The sequence below is a fragment of the Hemitrygon akajei genome, unplaced genomic scaffold, assembly GCF_048418815.1.
Source record: "Hemitrygon akajei unplaced genomic scaffold, sHemAka1.3 Scf000134, whole genome shotgun sequence".
Classification (NCBI taxonomy): Eukaryota; Metazoa; Chordata; class Chondrichthyes; order Myliobatiformes; family Dasyatidae; genus Hemitrygon; species Hemitrygon akajei.
Window position 1 is genome coordinate 922,920 of NW_027332020.1, and position 19,940 is coordinate 942,859.

The following is a 19,940-nucleotide window of genomic DNA, read 5'->3' on the forward strand; positions in this document are numbered from 1 at the left end:
CTGGTGTCAATGCCGTCCGGTTCTGCGACTTCACTTCTCACACATCTGCGCTCACCGGACTGCACTGCTGCCATATTTGGAATATGGCTCCTTCGACATTACCTATCACCTCACCATACTCCGTCTCCCGCAATTAATTCCCATAAATGTCGGCATCTGCAACGGCATCTTGACATGAAGCAGGTTTCCCCCGATCCCGGCCCAATCCCGCTCTACCTACAGGCGTCGATCTCTAGGTGAATTCTCTGTCCATTCCTCTTGCCCCTCTGGTCTCCCTATTATCACTTATTCCCGCAAGCAGAACACGTTGCCAACCTCCTCATTTACAACATTTTAGGGTTTACAAACCATCTTTCCAGTTCAGATGTCATTACACCTTTACTGTCCTGTCCATCTCTTCCCTCTGGCATCCATCCTATTCCAATTTCTGACGCTTGGCTTTCCTTTCCTTCCTCGCATGATTCTTCCTTCTTCTGCCATTAATTGCTTTGAAGTGTAACCCCCACTTTCTTAATTCATCACCGATCACTCACCCACCACCACTACATCTAATATTATCTCTGCCTTGTACACTTTTCTTTCCACCCTCCCCCACCTTCTTCGCCGCTCCTTTAACGTACCGTTGAAGGGTCTCTGCTCGAACCATTTACTACTTTACTCCCCTCCATAAATGCAGCCTGAGCTGCTGAGTTCCTGCAGCATATTGTGTGTGTTGCTCCGGATAACACAAAAGGAACAGGCTGTCTGCTGTATCAATGCCTCCATAATCTCATTAACCGTGATCATATCTCGCCTAAGCTTTCGTAGTCCAGAGAGAACTGTACTTTGCAGTGAAGTGAGGTTATTGATCTGATAAAAAGACACTTCGGCAATCCGCAATGCGCAAAACCTCTCTCTAAGAAAATCCTGGCTTTAACATTAACAGCGTCATTGCCGTCATCCACTATCACGCGAATATATTCTTTGTGCTCTAGGGCATGAAAATAAAATCCACACATAATCGACCTGCAAGTTAATTCATCGCTCTCTACAGGGTGACTCTGTCTTAAAACTACTTTTATAATGGATATATCTGTATTAAAGTGTGCACAGATCAAAATCGACTCTGACAATAATATTTGCATTTCCTTACATTCTTGCCTACCAACATAGATTCTTCAACTGTTCCAGAATTCTGTCGACTCCGTGATGCCCAACATTGTAACGTTACAAAAGATTTTTTTCCCCGTTCACCTTCTCGCAATACGTATTTACAATTAGTAACTACAATAATATTCAGTAACTGCATGGTCAATTATTTCTTATATTTCTTTCAGCATTCCCTGCAATCTGCACCTTCGTTAACCCCTGAACCTGTCGCTGCACCCTAAGTCTATTGGCGTGAAGTTTCCCGGTTTCAATGAAACCTCTGTGGAGTCCATTTACCTCCAAACTCTGCTTCTACTTTGGTCATTTCAGTAGCCTTCGTATTGCCACTCCCTGATATTTCCATGAAAATCTCTCCATGAAAAGCACGTAAACGTGAAAAAGGTGAGCAGCCCCTTCACTGGTTCTTTCTTCAGTGGTGTACCAGAGCTTAGGGAGGGTATCTCAGCGGAATGCTTTACTGAGACGTTTTACATTGATATGTTCACTTACAGCAGGTGTTCCCAAGCTTGTATATGCCATTGACCCTACCATTAATCAGGTTTACGTGTAGCCCAGATTGTGCGCCCCTGACTTACGGGACATATAATAGACAGGTCATGTCACAGGGATATGAAAACAGAAATATACTCAGTGTGACAGTAGTCTTGTTAAAAAACGTTTTCTTCTGAAACACCCACTGTCTTTGTCTTTCCTACGAAATTCTTCTCGCTTACCTTAGATATGCAGTTGCGCTGGTTACACTCTCCGTTCGGGTTCAATCTGTAAATCCGGTTTGACTACGTGTTGCCAGAAAGATTTTGCTGAGAACTTTAAGTTGCTGCAGGAACATGATGATTAACTAGATGGCTTTGTTGCTAAGTTTGCAGATGATACAAAAACTGGTGGAAGGCAGGTAGTGCTGAGGAAACAGGTAAGATGCAAAATGAGCTAGACAGTTTAAGAGAATGGGCAAGAACGTGGCAAATGACATGGAATGTTAGAAAATGTATGGTCATGGACATTAGAAGTAGAAATAAATGTGGGGGCAATTTTATAAACGGGGAGAAAATTCCAAAATCTGACATGCAAAGGCTTGTGTAGACTACCGTAAAAGTTAAAGTGCGATTGAGTTGGTGATGAGGAAGGCAAATGCCGTGTTACCATTCATTTCCAGAGGTCCATAATACAGGAGCAAGGATGTGATGCTGTGGATTTATAAGGCACTAGTGAGGCCTCACCTTGATTATTGTGAACCATTTTGGGCGCGTCCTCTTAGAAAAGATGTGGTAGCATTCGCTAGTTTCCAGAGGAGGATCACAAGGATGATTCCAGGAATGAAAGGGTTATCATACGAGGAATGTTTGATGGCCCTGTGGCTGTACTCACTGGAACTTAGAAGGATGAGGGAGATCTCATTGAAACCTTTCGAAAGTTGATAGGCCGAGATAGAGTAGATGTGGAAAGGATGTTTCCCATGTTGGGAGAGACTTGGAGAAGAGCGCACAGCCTCGGGATAGAGGAGCGTCCATTCTAATCAGAGATACGCAGAAATGTATTCAGCCAAAGGGTCGTGAATCTGTAGAATTGTTGTCACATGCAGATGTGGAGACAGGCCGTTGGGTATACTTTAGGCAGAGATCAAAAGGCACTTGATTGCACTTGGCATCAAAGGTTACGTGGGGTTGAGAAGGAGACACCACAACTCAGGATCCTCTGGCCGCGTCAGTCCACTCCCAAATTCTCTCAGCTCCTCCTTTTCTGTTGCCCTGGCAATCTGTTACTAATGCTCCGACTCCTGCACTCGGAACAGAACTAGCTCCCGCCTTTGGACCCCAAAAGACACCTCGTCCGTACAGGAAAACGATTATATCACCACCAGGCAGATAAACTGGTGATCCCAATGGCTGCAGGAATTTGATTACCCAATGGCAGCTGACGTTCGAAAGTTGGCCTGCTACTTTTGGTAATAATGAGGGAAACCTGGTGTAAGTGGTCAATCTCCTGGATGGACTCCAAGAGCCTGTAACTCTTTACGGGTCAAGGATACCCAGATGTTTCGATATTTCCTTGTCGAGTGAAGGAGGTATTTTGACTTCCCAGTACAGGTTCAATGGGATGTCCACCGACTGTTGGACCTGTGCCAAGACAGAGGAACGGTGATAGTCTATGCAGTCAACTTCTGCGTGCTTGCTGTAGAAACGAACACTCACTACTGCCTTCCAGCGTGGACTGAACGCTGGGTTCCGGTATGATATCGCTGTCCGGGATGAGCACGATAGTCTGAATGACCTGAGTAATCTGGCTATTCGAATGGATGACCGAGTAACTGAGTGACGCAGGGATTTATACTCGAAAGGCTTTCTTAAATTTATATATTATAATTATAGATTATTTATTAACTGTACAGCACTTAAAATCTCTCATGTTAGAGTGTGAATATATTAAGAATATGATATTATTGCACGAGAACTGGGCATTTGTGAGTTCACTTGAAAGAGTAAAAAAGATATTTCGTGCGTGAATGAACGGAAGGCAGCAGTGTATTTGTTAGGGTTGTATTGACAGGATGTTTCAGTTAATCCTCTGTTTCATAATAGGAGGTGACAGTCTGAAAATGTCTGTTTCTTTTTGTGAAATAAATTTGCAGGGACTGATGTGAATTTCAGAGGCTAAGTCTCATTCCGGAATTGCATGGTGCTACTGCATGTAGGCCTCACCAACCCTTATCCTCCTTCCCTCTGTTCTTTAGAATATTGGATAAGGATTTTCACTCTGGTAATTGCCTGATTATTCAGAACACGCCAGTTACCTGCGAAGGTTTTGAAGGTAGAAAAGTGCAAGCTTGTATTCTGTGTTGCCTTACCTGCACACTTAGATGTTGTCTTTTATTTGTTTGTTTTCGTATTGATTTCAGAGGGAGACGCTGTATCCACACCGGCCAGGTGGAATCAGGGTTAAAGGTTGAAGATATGAGTGTATCTATTCCGGGTACAATAAACCCACGGTTCAAAGGTAAAATTTGTATTCCGGCAAATTCGTGTGTTCTTGAAAGTGGAGTTTAAATTCGCATTTTTGGAGCCTGGTTCATTTCGGGAGCATTAGAAGATGCCGGTCAAGACGTTGAAATGCCGATTTTTAACTGCAGTGTTCCATTGGGAGTGTTGCTTTGAAGTTATCGTGGTATAAGTTCTGTAATATGTGAATGGGAGTTTAATTTAGATAGACTGCAGTTCCCGTCCGAATTCAGCATTTTGCTTACATCATCAGGCCTAATGCAATAAATTATCGAAGTGCTGCAGGATGGCCAAATTAAAGTCTGTCTCCCAGGACACCGTAACAGCAGAGTCGACATACCGTTATAAGTTGTAATGAAGTTTATACCTTGCTCGCGGAACATCACTTACCACTGTCCTCCAGGAAGAATGCACTCCATCTACTAGCTCATCTGCCTTGCCTAGGTAAGCAAAATCTTAATCCATTTAGTTAGGTTTCACTTTAACCCATGCGACCAGATATTCTAAATGGGGAACTGGGTCAAACACGTTCCAATATTAATAAACCTGGCGTCTGCTGTTCTGACCTCACTCGTCTATTTCTTTTTTTCACTCTTTAGAAGAGTTCATTCTGTCCCTCCAAAAACAATGCTGACTATCCCCAACCATGATCCGTTTCTCAGATACTCATAAATTCCATCTCTCAGAATCCTTTCGAATTGCTTTTCTACTAATGACGAAAGACTCACTGGCCTGTAATTCTCAGGACAGTCTGTTTACATCTTTTGAACGAAGAAATAACATTTGCCATGCTCCAATCATCTCGTACTACTCCTGTTGGCAGTGAGGACGCGCGTGACATGTACAAAAGCGGAGTAATATCGTAGCTCGCCTTCTCTAAATACCAGGAAGCATATCCCTCTAAACGCGAGAAATGTTTTATTTTAATGTTTTGCAAGTTTCATAGTAATTGTTATCGTCGGCATGTCCCAGCATATTAAACTTTTTATACTATATCCATATTCATGAAGGTGAATACTGGTAAATACTGAAACAAAGTATCATTAAGTACCTTTACACTTCCCCTGCACTCCAGAAACGTCCTTCCTCTTTTATCGCTGATCTGTGCCATCCTCCCTCTAGTCATCCTCTGTTCTTCACGTACCGTAAAGCTACTCTCGAAAGCCTTCTAATGTTCACTTCAATCTCTTCTCACTCTATTCTTAACTTCCTTTCCTGGCTACACTGTGACTATCCATAGCCCTGCCTGATCTTTTCTTCCCAAACCTTAAGTATTTTTTCTTTCTTCCTCTTGGCGAGGTTTTCCTTATCTCTTGTCACCCAGGGTTACTTTTCGCGACCATCGGTTTTCTTCCTCAGTGGGACAAGCCTATAGTGAACCCAAAGCAAGTGCTCCATTTATATCTAACCGTTTCTGTTGCGCATTTCAAGGAGCACACCATTTCCCAAATTCGGCTCCAAGTTCCGACGTAATATCAATAAGTAAATACATTCCTATCCCAGCGTAAGGCTATAGTAAATGTCGACAAATTGTGCTCTATCGTTCTGAAATGCTGACCCGCGGAGAGATCTGTAACCTCATCCGTTTCAATTTCCAGTACAAGGTCCAGAATGGACTCTTCGCTGGTCCGCCTGCCCGCTTATTCTGCCAGGAGTCCGTTCAGGACACAAATGAGCAATTCTGTCATATCTAAACCTTTTAACCTGAGGAAGTGCCAATGAATAGTGGTGAAGTTTAAATTGACTGTAACAACAACCGTGTCAATATGGCACCTGTCCAAATCTATCTCCCCACCAGCTTTTCGCTTTCTGCAGGTTTTCTTATTAGTTAAGCGTTTGGGAGGGTGTGCGGTGGTCTGTACAGAATATTCCCAAACGAGTGATATCTCCCTTCCTGCTTCTGAGTACTTCTCGCAGTATATGAATAGACAATCTCTCCACGGTTGTTCGCTTTCTGCTGCTGTGTTACTGTCACACTCTCCCTGTACTTCAGTGCACACTTTCCTCTCCTTTACCCGATTCTGTTCATATTGAAAGAACTGAACCCGGGAGAGTCCAGAAGCCATTCCTGACCTTGTGCTTGTTAGGTCTCTGCGATAGTTTAGAGCAGGGGTGTCAAACTCATTTTAGGTCACGGGCCGGATTGAGCAAAATGCAGCTTCATGCGGGCCGGATCAGTCGGACGCGTGCGAACGCAGCTTTCGTTGCCTCCGTTTTTTCAGCCTGCTCTCATGTGTCTCAGTCTCTGCTATAACTACAAAGTGTTTCACTTTACAAATTCCGTTTCTTATGAAGAAGACTGCCGAGCAAGACTGCCGAATAAACACTAAAAACCCTGAAAACTTGGTACCTGAATAAACTCAGCATTAGCCATATCATACGCCATAGGCGCTTCGATTACTGGGGCCAGCTTTAATAATAATTAGATATTATCTCGCGGGCCAAAGATAATTCCACCGTGGGCCGGATTTGGCCCGCGGGCCTTGAGTTTGACATATATGTTTTAGAGTAATTCAAACAATGTAACAATCATGCCAGCCCATTGAATATTTGCGCCAGTGTTTCCTACCTTAAACGTATGAAGAATGCAGTCTTCCGAGGGGTTTGCAATTTCAGGATGACCAGGCAAATGATGGTTAGAATTTATGACAAGCCTACATATTTTAATACCGTTTTATTTGAAAAATCCGCTGATTGCAAATGAACATAGATGCTATCTAAACAGATGGCCATTTAACGTAAACACATACTTAAAACCATTGATCAGTTCCTTTCTGAATTTCCTCTGTGTCAGTGTATAGATACAAGTATTGGTGCACATACTGAGAATTTGCAACATGTACCCAAATTGTTGTAGTATATATACCGGAGAACTCAAATATCTGTCCTCATAAAAATAGTTTACCAGTTGCCATTTAAGAGAATGAGCTAAATATGGTATCCAAAATAATATGAAATTAGCTGATATCGCAAACAACAAAAGCATCGACTTTCTGCGGTTTAATATCTCGGTATCCTTCTGATTATCACTGTTATTCCGAAGTCCTCTGCGGACTCTATTTGCCGCAATAACATGTCTTACCGTTAACCCATTGAACACTAGAATTAATCCTATTGGTAGCAACGGTGTTAAAATGCTGTCCAACAATTCGATTCCTTTCCACACGGGTGAAGTAGCGTATTCATGTGTGAGGGCGCAACGCCACGGTATGTTGTCAATAATGACGTAAGGTTCAACGGCAAAGTAAAACGGGGCACTTCTCCCGCAGCTCACTATAACCACGGTGACCATAACCACCGTTGCTGTTCTCTCGGTGCAGTATCGCTCCCGCAGCTTTCGACAACATATTGCTACACAACGATCGTAAGTAAAACTGACCGTAAACCAAACAGAGCAATCCCTTGTTACAACCCTAAAGACAAGTGTCAGAGCGCATACAGGAGTGATGAGCAGGGATCTGGAATAAATGTAGATATTGTTGGTCTGATCCACTAAAGCGAAAACTATAACCACCATCATATCCGCTGTTGCCATTCCAACCAGGTAACGGGTGATGCATTTGGAGAGGCCGCACTTCCCCCGAGATAGGATCACAATCGCCGTTAAATTAACTACAAGAAATTCGGAGAAAAAAAAAACAAGACTGAATTATCGTTGGTTGCAGCTCTCTGAATGCCCACCATTCTCCCAATGCTATGCAGGGTTTAGTTGTTCTGGAAGTAAAAAGCAGAAATTCAATGTGTGCCGGCTCCGTCGGTGCAAACCGGCTGGAGGAAAATAATGGTCCGGAGTGACAGTGGGGGGATTGGTGACCTTCAGACAGTTTAGAATGAGGCATCTGATTCCCACGATGCACGTACTGCTGAGCAGTCGTTCGCTCCGGAAACAACACCATTTCCATTATTGGAGGTGAAACAACTGAGGTGATCATTTGTAGTGAAATTAATGATGTTCAAAGCATAATTTATTAATTAGTGATTATGGAAGAACTGACCTGCGAGTCGAAATTTGATTGGACGGTATTTTAAAAGCTGTCGATCTGCGTTGTGGCTTTAGAAAGCCGAGCAAATAAAACTATGAAGGTATAGCAATATCAGCAACAACGTATTTGACAAAAGAGAAAATCTTCACATCGAAAAGAATATGGAAAATAAGACTGAAAATAGCATTTGTGCTGAGTAAAAGTCCGAACAGTTCAGCGGATCAAAAGCAAGACGACCGCACCATATATATTTTCTATAGTGACCAGCTCCAGTATCTTACCAGGGATACCGATCGCTATAATTGCAGGATAGAAAATGGCCGCGATGTAGTAAATCGCTGGATATCCCATATTCCGTCAAAAGCAGAATTGAGCTGTACGGAAAGTTCCAACTGCGCATAAGGACCGGTGATCGGATTTACAGAGTTATATGCAATTCAGAGTAATTCCTCTGAGGCAATTAGTGTGGGTATGACATCAGTCACATAAGGGAAAACAAGTTACAAATTAAAGTGTTTTTCTCACTCCGAAACCGTGCCATAAATTCGTCTCCCCAAGGATGTTGCAGGTTATTGACTCCAAAAACAAACAAAAAAAAAGATAATATGAACGTTACCAATTTAATTTCCAAGACGCCTGACTTCAGCTGCTGAAATGGGACATTTTCTGATCAATTCAGTTTCTAACATAGATATTCACCCTGAACGATCTACATGAACAATCTAAGTCAAACAGATTTATTTTGTCACATTCGGCGCAGTACATTGGCTGCCGACATTAAGGGCAGAAGTTTAGCTCAGGAGGTGAAATGGAGTACACGTCTTCATTGAAGGGGAAGACAGCTTCATTATTTTCATTGTGTTCGTTCTCGCCACTTCGAGTGGTTTGTGTGATAAAAGTCGCAGTTACGGCTGATGAGACGTATCAGAATAGAGCACGCTGTTCCAATTTTCATTCAGACACATCAAACTAAAACAACGTGAATCCAACACTGTTCTAGCGTACAAGGCCAGAGAGTGGATGGTTGATTATTTGACTGTGACGGGTCTGCTGCAGGGACTGGTGTTCGGTCCGTTGTTATCTATCATCCGTGTGGTACTAAATTGCTCAAACACCAAGATTGCATACAGAGTTGTTTTGTGTAATGTATGTACAGTCACATACAATGTACAGTCAGATATGCAATCAGATCAATGTTTGTTGCTAAATCAGATAGCCTGCTGATAAAAACTTTCCAAGAGAATCTTGGCCCTGGTCTTCATGCTGCGGTATCGCTTGCCAGAGGGAATCACCTGAAACAGTTCATGGGTGGCGTGGCTGATCAAGAGTCCCACTTGATCTTCGAGCCTTTTATAATGCACCCGCTGCTGTACATATCTCGCCAAGAGGAAGGTTCACATCCACAGATACGTTGGGATGAACGCACCATCTTCGCAGTGCCCTGCGATTGAGGGTAGAACAGTTCACGTACTAGGCAGTGACAGAGCCAGTGAGGATGCTGTCAATGGTGCCCCTGTAGAAAATCTTGAGGTTTTGGGAACTCATGCCAAACCTCCTCAGCCAGCTGAGGTGAAAGAGGGGTTGTTGCCATTTTTTTCACAATCTAGCCGTCATGTAGAGTCCAGGTGAGTCCAGTATGTAGAGTCCAGTCCTCGATGATGTATAAACCGAGGAACTTGACACTACTGAACCTCTTAAATGCAGTCCTAGTGATGTCGACCGATGTTATCTTGACTCTGTTCCTTCTCTAATCTATTATCGGCTCCTTTGTTTTTTCAACATTGAAGGAGATGTTGCTTTCTTGGCACAAATGTGTCAGGGTGTTGACTTCCCCTCTGTACGCTGTCTCATCATGGTTGGAAATAAGGCCTATGGATGTCCACTCAGCTGCAAATATGATCAGCATGTTGGAACAGTGCTTGCCAACACGGTCATGAGTGTATAAGGAGTCGAGGAGGTGGCTCAGGACAGAGCCCTGCCTGGCTCCTGTGTTGAGTGTTAGAGGGGCAGTGGTGAGTGGGCCCATTCTTACCAGCTGCCGGCGGTCCGACAGGAAGTATAAAATCCTGCTAAACAAGGTGCGGTGCAGTCCGATGTCTCAGAAATTCGTGCCGAGAACTGTAATCGAATAACATCATTCTAACGTATGTATCTCTCTTCATAAGTGTTAGAGCTTTGCACAGTCTGTTTATCGTTTGTGTCATTTGGCGAATTGTGGCGGGTGGGGGGGTGGGGTGGTTGTAGGCCTTGACCAGCCTCTAAAAGCATTTATTTATCATTGTGGTGAGTAAGGCAGGTCGCCGATCGTGCAGACACGGTACTTTGGTATTCGTGGTACACGTACAATCAGAATGTTTTGAAGCTGGAGGGTACTACGCAGCGGGAGAAGGAAAGAATAAAAATGTCTGCGATCACACCAGCCAGTTGTGCCGCGTACACTTTGAGTTCCCGCGCTGAGTGCTGCACATTCATTCTCCGATGAGATACGTGGGATTCAGTGGGTGACTGCGAAGCGACGGCGTTCCACAACCCGTTTCCACAGTCTGCGTTGGATCTCACCAATGTGAAAACGGACGCTCCGGGAGAACCGGGTATAAGCGTCTGGCCTGGAAGGACAGATTTTCGCGAATGCTGGTTGGTGAGGGAGGAGGTGCAGATGCCGGTGTGGCACTTGTAACGTTTGCAGTGATAAGATCAGTAGGGAGTGATAGTGGACAACGGAGTGAGGGGAAAGAGATAGCTGCCGAAAGCGGATAAAGCCCTGGGGCGTGCTGAGATATGTGCATCGTCGTAAGACACCGTTAGAGACGGAGAAGTTATGGAGAATTATATGTTTCTTTGATAGTAGGTCCGACATAAAGAACACCTTTTCCTCCAGTAGTGAATTGAGAGGATAGTATGAAAACAAATTCTCTAGAAAGGTGACATCCATCTCAAAAAATTCTCAACTGTTTCTGTGTGATCATTTCGTTCAGTCAAGCCAAGGCTAGGCAAATTTTGTATTAAAATCAAATCATTCGAATCTGGAAAATAATGGTGATTACCATCTAAAATAAATGAAAATTCAGGAAACCGCGCAAGGCCTCAAGTGTGTGTCGATGGTTTGTCAGGTACTTCAGTGGGAGTTGACTAAGGGATTTGGGCCGGAAGGTATACTTAGGTACTAGAAAGAGTTGTTCTACCAACTCCGAATAAATTCCTAGTGGTGTAACTGCGTTGAATACAATGCTGCCATTGTCTGTGTGAATGTTGATCTCGTGCTGGTCAGATAATTTTTGTAAACAATTATGCTAAATATCAGCATCTACAGCGAACATTACATTGCTAACGGCTCAGGGAAACCCGGGCCTTACATCTTCAGGAGCACATATACATATGTATGTAACAGCTTCTCTGCAGCAGCCCAGTTTGGTTTAGAATTAGAGGTCACGGGGCTCTGGAATGCCGGGGCTATGCAATGACAGACATGTTGTTCTTCCTTGTGAGTCTGGAAGAGACATTTTCAGGCTTTTTCGTCGGGGAGCGAGTGCGAGAGAGAGGATGCGATGCAGAGAGTCCGAAGAACACTGGGTTGAGTGGACTGAAGAGCGAGCGATCCGAGGGCCGGCTACGTTTGGAGGTCGACGGGAACAATTGAATGAATAGTGAGCTCCAACGTTGCGCATTAGGATTGCACTGTTTCAGGATAATGGGCCCTTTTCTTTCTTTTGTTTCTTTACTAACCTTATAGACAAATTAAGAATTATAAAGCTCAATCGTTTAATCGCACATTGTGTATTGTTTGACATGGGACGGTGCGGGTTTGTAACTGGGGCGCTATATCACGCAGAATCCACACAAATGTAATTTCTCAGCTTGACGGGGCCGGTGGCCATTTTCCCCTGAACAAACACGTGCTGAACGAGCCTGAGGATTACAAATGTGGGCGCTCGTCTGGGATTGATTCCACTGAATGCTGCGTGATTGCATTGAGCATTGAAACAGTTGTCTATGTGTTTAAATCTGGGCTAGTATGGAAGCTGCTGGGGTACAGCGTTGGTGCACCTCCGTGGGGTTGATTTTGTACCCCGGATGAATTGTTAATTCGATTTTTTGAGTACTGTTAAAGCTGTACGCAAAGTTGAAACTGTAGTACGGAGTTCTATAAAACGGCAGGATCAGACTTAGTTTTAGTTGCCTGTCGGGGGTGACCCAGGTGAGGTGGGGCCATGGCCTGTCCATACTGTCAGGGAGGAAGAGAATGTAGCCGTGCGGGCTGAGTCACAAGTTGAGTTTCCAGTAGCTGGGTCGGGACTTCAAGGACGGAGTTCTGTCGATTCTGAGGAGAAAGTGTGCCGGAGTAGGAGACACAGCCGCGCATGCGCGGTTGGCGCTGAGATCGCATGGCTTCCTCCCTCAACTCAGTTAAGGCGAAAGTGATTGGTTGAAAGTTTGAATGGTCTGGCCACTGACGTTGGGAGAGTGTTGGGTTGCAGTCTCTCGTAGAGACAGCTGTTAATTATCTACAGTGCTTTTGGCCGACAAGAAGTCCTATGGAGCTCATGGTAGTGTTTGAGAACGTGTTAGTTTTGAAACATAAACACGGCCCAATGTGGTGATAAAAAAAAAAGTGAATATCTCTCCTTCACCGCCGGGTCACTCCTGATATCAGAACGAAAACAACAACGATAATAGTGTTTCCATGTCATTGTTTTCCGCCGGATTTTCCGTCACTCGTTGGTACATTGACCGTACATATCTGTCCTATAATGTGAACGGAAATCCTGTCCACATCACGGAGACATCTGGTGAGGAGACTCAAAGTCGATTCGGGTATCGCATTGAGAACACCATCGCAGCTCACTCACCCACTAAAGTCCATCTCTTTTGCAATAGCGAATTAATGTGTAACCAGTTCCCAGTATTCTATCCGAATGGATCTGCAGCCGATCTATAAGGATTAAGCCCAGTGAATCCCAGGTACACTGGCAAATTGAGTTTCAATCTGTATGCAACAGGGGGCAGGTGTTCACGGTGGAGACGTGCTCGGTGACTCCCCTCCTAAAATATCCTACTTTCTGTCTACACAAGGGACGGAACAAGAATACGATGGAATATTCTACACCTATGGTAAAATAAATCTTCAGCATCGCGATAGGAATTTTGATGTCAACCAGAAAAAGAACCCCGCTTTATCAAATTGAACTCGGCAGAGTCTACTGTTTGCAATGTTCTACTAAACAGCACTTCCAGCGCCTGGAGTAATGATCACAGCTACAGGGAATCTCGCCACCTCAGTTCCTGTGCCGGTCAGGAAACTGCTCTGCCGTGAAAGATATGTCCGTCCGTCACTTTTCTTTGATCTATAATTTTCCGTTCGCTTCTTGAAGGATGCAATCGCACATTATTTCCATCTGAGGAACAATTGGAGACAGATGATAAATGATGCCTTGGTAACAACGCATATTTCGCCAAGAAATAAAGGAAACCAGTGCAGGCGTGGATGTATTAATCAATTAACCCGATGTATTGATAAATGGCGCCGTTGACAATAAAACTGCCGAGTAGGAGTTGAAATGAACTGTGGTCACAAAAAAGGACAGCTGTTCACCAGTTAAAGACAAAGGCAAATTAAAAGAAAACGTGATTCAAATGGTGAGACTGGCGCAGTCAGACTCACAAGCATTGTGAGCAGGTATACCCTGTTATCAGTACTGAGATATTCTCAAATGAGCCGAGCGCTTCGCATCGATATCAACTCTACAATGGATACAGAGTTGATTCATCCTCCAGTGATGCTTTCAGTTCCGCATATCGCACAGTGCACATCCACACCAGTTCCACAATGGATACAAGGAGGTGATCCTCCAGTGGGCCGTGCGCCGCACATCGATACCCCTTCCACAATAAATAGAGAGTGAGGCTTCCCCGAGAAAGCCGACGGCCGCTCATCGGTGATTGACGGTGAATTTGAACACATCTTCTGTTCTGCATGTGCTTAGATGGGTGGCGAAGAGGAAAGCTGAGAAAACGCTGAATTGAGAAATGGGATAGAGATAGTCATAGAGTCAATAGATTATTACGTCAGAGAAATAGGCTGCTCCGCCCATCCAGATCATTCATCTGTGATCTTCCGCCTCGCCCCATTTATCTTCACCCTCCGTCCGCCTCTCACCCACGTACCTACACAATCTTCTCTGAAATAATACAATTCATTCGGCATCTGCCACTTACACTGGCAGTTCCTTCCACTCTCGCACGACAGTCTGAGTGAATAAGCGTTCCCACATACCCCTCTTGCATATTTCACCTTTCACCCCAAACCTAGTTGTAGATTCACTCAGAAGTTGGCGAAAATCTCCGAGCATTCACCCTGTTTGTAACTCTCACAATTTCGTGTACATTTGTAAAATCTCCATTCATTTTTAGGCTCTCAAGGGGAAACATTCTTAACCTGTTCAACTTGCCCCACTAACTCTGGTCCTCAGTCCCCGAACTCTTCCTTTCAATTTATCCCTGCACACTTTGAAGCTTATTGACATTATTCTAGCTACGGCCTCACCAAAGTGTTGTACAGCTTCAGCATAACGTCCCAACTCCCGTACTCAGTGAACTGATTGTGAAGGCCAATGTGATTAGAGCTCAGTTGAAGCCGATCTGCCAATGACGCCGGTTTCTTGGAATTTTCGATCTTTATTCCCAGGTTCCTTTTTAAATACTGCACACGAAAGTCCACCTATTAAGTATGTGTTTCATAACTTGTTGTATCTTTCCTCACAACGCAGGCCACCTCACACTTGCTGTATTAAATTCCATCTGCCATTTTCTAACACATTTTCTAGCCAGTGAACATCAAGGTACAAGCTTGGATAGAGTTCCTGGCTGGAACAACGCCCACAACCTAGGAAAATCCCGATTTTTTTTCTGATTCAGTTTTCTACATCAACATCTAAGTCATTAACATACATGATAAATCGCTACGTACCTAACGTATCAATCCTTGCGCTACACTTGTCACAGTCGAAGAATCAACCTTTCCACGCTCTGCCCATCCAGAAAAGAACGTTCAGCAGTCTGTCCACAAACCGCAGCTAAATTTTTGAGGGCAAGTGACATTTTATTATGAAGTGTCCTTGGAATATTGCTCTGGATCTCGTTTAAATGCTGAGAAGAACATACGTACATCGTGTTTTGTTGTGAAACCTGCCATCAGCCGTTACTGTGACTTCCGCCATTCAAAATACTCGAAATGACTGGAACAGTAGGAAGATCCTATCTTCCCGTTCAATAAAGTGTACTCCATTTCACCTGCCAAGCCAATGTCCCGCCCTCAATGTCAGAAGCGAATGTGCTCCGCCGTATGTGACAAAATAAATCTGTTTGAAGTTGATTGTCCATGTTGATTGTTCAGGATGATTGTCCACGTTAGAAACAACACTGATCAGAAAATATCCCATTTCAGCAGCTGACGTCAAATGTCTTGGAAATTAATTTGGCAATTTCCATTTTATCATTTGTTTAAAAGTTAATAGCTTGTAACATGCCTTGGTTAGAAGACGTTATTGCATGGTGATAGCGTGAGAAAAACACTTTAATGTAAGTGTTTGTGTAACTGCTGGTTCCTAATGTGTCTGATGCAATAATCACACTAATTACCTCAGGGGAATTATTCTGAATTGCATATAACTCTGTAAAACCTGGCACCAGTCCAAGTGAACATTTGTAAAGTTTCATAAGATTCATAACGAGTTAATTACGTCTCTCGCCTTGACTGTAATTAACCTGACTAGTGATGTGCAATAAATCTCTCCTGTTGTTCTATACCAGCTGCTTCAAACAACGAAATCATACGCATTTATTCGCAGCAAACAGCATATTTTTAAAAAGCTAAGTATACGTAACATATGTTTACACTTATACAGGGTATTTTAACAATAATATTAATTACTTTATTCCTGGTATGGACATCAGAGCAAACCATATCGGATGTGTAACGGTGATGAAGGCTTGGCATTCTCATGATCCCCGGTGGTTTCCATTATCTGAACCCACTGAACACAAGCTGCTTCTATTTTCGTCATTTCGGTTCTTTATCCATGAACCCACTGAACAATGTCTGGATATGTTTTTTCCTGTGACTGACTAAATATAAGAGTGTAACGGGACTTACACATAAAGAACACCGAATCTCATCTAGAAATACGAAAATAAAAATGTGCCACGCCTCAATATACAAGCACGGCCAAATCAGATGATAGAAAAAATAGAGTGAATGTTTAATCTAATCTGCTGGGTCACACCTGATAGGAGTACTAAAGTAACAAAAAAAGCCAAGGTTAAATGTCTTTATGTCCACTGATGTTTCGGTCACTCTGGTACAACTCTCTCCTTTGAACTGTACAACCGATAACATCGAGTTCATAACTATAAGTTGTACGAAATTTTTGTCCACATTACATAGCCATCTCCTACTGTGCATGGTACATGACGCTATGGATTAGAAACATAGAAACATAGAAAACCTACAGCACAATACAGACCTTCGGCCCACAAAGATGTGCAGAACATGCCCTTACCTTAGAAATTACTTAGGGCTACCGATAGCCCTCTATTTCTCACAGCTCCATGTACCTGTCCAGGAATCTCTTAAAAGATCCTGTCGTATCCACCTTTGCCAGCAGCCCATTCCACGCACTCAGCACTCTGTGCGTAAAAAGCCTACCCCTGACATCTCCTCTGTACCTACTCCCACGCACCTTAAATCTGTGCCCTCTCCTGCAAGCAATTTCAGCCCTAGGAAAAAGCCTCTGACTATCCACATGATCAATGCCTCTCATCATCGTATACATCTTATGTGATCGCACATTTGTGATTTTGACTGCGCATTTTGAAATTTGCGGATTTATCTGTATTTTATTTGCTGCAAGAGCGCGGCCATTGACAAATAAAGTGCTGAAGAGCATTTTTTTATATAAAAAGTGATATTGATATAGTTTTACGGCCATACATCGTCTTTTTGCTGTCCGTCATACGGTTGGACAAGCAATGAAATGACCAATATACTTGAAGTTGGTTTGAATAAGCAGTGAGAGATCGTCTGTCCGAATGAGCTGTGATAATAACATTACGGTATTGATGGAACTGGACAGGCAGAGACATTGCTTGTGTTGTCGGTGGCAGGCAAGAGTAAGCAATGATAACACCAGTGTTGTTCGTGATGTGCCTGTAGAGCTGTGACAGTCCTGTTCATGGCAAGGACGGGAGTAACACCTCTTGTCTCCTCACAGCCCAGAAACGTAATCAAGTTATCTGTCTCGTAAATGTAATCCTTCTCAATCTGTTTATGCATATATCAGTCTATCTATGCAGCTATCTATCTATTTATATGCGCTCTTTGGCGATAATCTGAAAAAGTCTTTCTTTGAAATAGCCGTGGTGAGAATTTCTGTGGAATATGCAGAATTATAACTAGAAACCAGATGTGCACTTCAGATCATTGTGAATACGGGTGAAGGTAAAATCCTGGTAAAATATCAATGCGTTATGTCCTAGTTGATTATTTTGTTGTTTTATTTCCAATTCCTATTTAATTAATGTTTAGCGGTGTTGATTGTCCGTCGTTTCTGACGATGGCATAACATTTGAAGGAAGAATTTCATAGTGAAAAAACCGTTGCACTGGGGTAGTTCCACTCTATCGGCCTCAAACGTCTTTGTCCAATGACAAGAAAGACGTGGAGATTGGAGACCTTCTCAACTGCAGTGAATAACCATGACGTCTTTCGTGCCTGGTTTTGCCCTTCGCTCTCCATGAAGCTTCGCTGCACCGGCTTCTTTTGTGCTGGATCTTGTAGTTGACCAGATATGCCGAGTCCGGGAACTGGCTTCACGTGCTGGGGTAGGCAAAGCCCTGACTCACGGGAGTTCCAGTTTCCCGGCTCCCCTCACCTGGTTTAACCCGTGTGTCGAAGCGCTGCACCCGGGTTGAAACTGTCGGATGCAAACAGTTACTGGGAGCCACCGGTAAGAGCTGGGTGTCAGGAGGGACCTAAAAGTAGACAAGCTGCCTCTGGGTAGAGTACGGCAAGCCTGGCACCAGAGGTGCAAATAAGTTACTGTTTAGAGCATTTTAAAATGAAGGGTCTTGGAGATTTTCTTTTGGCAGGAAATTTGAGCTGCTAAATTGAGAAACGTTAATAGTTAATAACTTTCATAGCTCGTACAACATGCACCAAATAAGTTTCAGATCTGATCTTTGGCAGAGCACAATGGCTCGCTGTTAACGACAGGGAGTATTTTAAGCGGATAAAATGTAGTAGATGTACATGTGTTCCTGAAGGTGGAAGACCCACGTTTCGCTGAGCCATCAGCGATTCAATGCTGGTTGTATTTGATGATATTTAGCATAATAACGTTTTACGATGCTTTCTTGACCAGTACAAAATCAACATTTTCCGGATGACAATGACAGTAATTGTATTCACCGGAGAGACACCACCTGGAGTTTTGCTGCAGAGTTGGCAGAACAACACTTTCTAGCATATTAAAATACCGTTTTCCCATGTCCTCAGATACCTCCCATTCAAGATCCTGAAAAAAACATCTTCACATGCTTGAAATTTGATGCAGTTCCCTGTATTCTCATTTATTTCAGTTAGAAAACATGCGTATTTTGCATGTTTCATTGTATGATTTTGCACAACTTTTGACTGACCTTCGACTCCCTTGTCCACTATCCATACCTACTAATCTCCTTCCTGGCACTAATCACTGCAAGCGTTACAAGTGTTCTACCTGCATTTACAGGTCCTCCCTCATTCCACGTTGGTGACACCCAATATAGATTCCGGTATCGCATTGTGGAACACGATCGCTTCGCATTCACCCTCTAAAATCCTTGTTGTTCGCAACAGCGAATGATCGTGTAAACATTCCCCAGTGATCCTATCCAGAAGGATCTGCGGCCGGATCAAGTATAATGGAATATTCCACACTTAAATCTTCAGCAAGTCATTACGGATGCTGATGCCATCCAGTAAAGGACCCCGCTTCATCACATTTCACTCTGCAGTGTGTACCGTGTTCAGCACTCATCTCGGCAGCAGCTCCAGCGTGGATATATATTTCCGTCCGTCACTGTCCGTCCCCACCTCTTCTCATTCACCACTTGAAAGGCTGAAATCCTTTAAAAGAGAAGTTAATCATTGCCATCGGAGGATCAATTGGAGCCAGATAATAAATGATGTTTTGGTAACAACACAATTATCGCAGAAGTCAACAACACTAGTACGAGCGTCGATGCATTGTTCAATGATTAATGGCGCAGTGGACAATGAAATGGCGGAATAGGAATTCAAAAGAATTGCTGTCGCAACAAATGGCAATGTGTTTCCGAGTTAATGATAGAAAACCATTTACAAGAAAAAGTGAATAACGGAGAGACGAGCGAAGTCAGCCTCATAAATCGTATTCAAAGTGTGAAATGGAAAAGCGTTTATCAGTGCTGAGATACTCTAAAAGAATCAGAGGGCCATTGATCAGTAAGAGTTCCACAATGGATACAGAGTGGTGAACAGCACACGGTGATGATAATAGTCCGGCACATCGCTTGTCGATACCAGTTAAACGATGGATACAGAGAGGCGAATCATCCTCCAGTGACACCAGATCCGCACGTTGATACCAGTTCCACGATGGATACAGAGAGGCGAATCATCCTCCAGTGACACCAGATCCGCACGTTGATACCAGTTCCACGATGGATACAGAGAGGCGAATCATCCTCCAGTGACACCAGATCCGCACGTTAATACCAGTTCCACGATGGATACAGAGAG